This window comes from Octopus bimaculoides, chromosome 14, assembly GCF_001194135.2.
Source record: "Octopus bimaculoides isolate UCB-OBI-ISO-001 chromosome 14, ASM119413v2, whole genome shotgun sequence".
Taxonomy (NCBI): domain Eukaryota; kingdom Metazoa; phylum Mollusca; class Cephalopoda; order Octopoda; family Octopodidae; genus Octopus; species Octopus bimaculoides.
Window position 1 is genome coordinate 58267530 of NC_068994.1, and position 782 is coordinate 58268311.

The following is a 782-nucleotide window of genomic DNA, read 5'->3' on the forward strand; positions in this document are numbered from 1 at the left end:
ACACACACACACACACACACACACACACACACACATACACACACACACACACACACACACACACACACGTATCAACCATTCTTCACACTCTCCTGTCCCAGAAAGCACTTTCTCTTTGTCCTTCTACTTCCGGTCATTTCAAAAATGTAACTACACGTGGACTGTTGGCAATTTTTTCCTCCTTCTTCCTTTTCTTTTGGACTTTCCTATGTTCTCAGCTGGAGGTCTCAATAGACATGCTAAGAGAGTACATATGGTGGCACCTGTGTATGTGTCTATACGTGTAAGTACACGTGCATATATATACACGTGCATGTATATACACGGGTATGTATGTATGTATGTATGTATGAATAAAAATGCGCGCGTTTATGAAATATTTCTTCCAGACTGATCCAAAAATTATTTTTAAAATCTATTGATTTTGTGTAAGAAATTCTTCTACCACAACCACTACTACTACTACTACTACTGCTCCCACCACCATCACCATCATCATCATCATCATCATCATCAATATCATCATCATCATCCCTGTCATATTCCCTCGCTGTTATGTCCGCTCCCTCACTTCCGCCCCCGCACTTACTTATCTCTACAATATTTCCACCATATTGTTTATTGTTTTCGTTTGTTTTCTCGACACGGTAACTGGATTCTGAATTTATTAATCTTGTAATCCTTTCATTTTATGGATGAACAAATCTCCATCAACTCTCAACCCCCCACCCCACCCCATCTATGCAACACCACTCCGTCGCTCGGTAACAATCCGCCCCCCC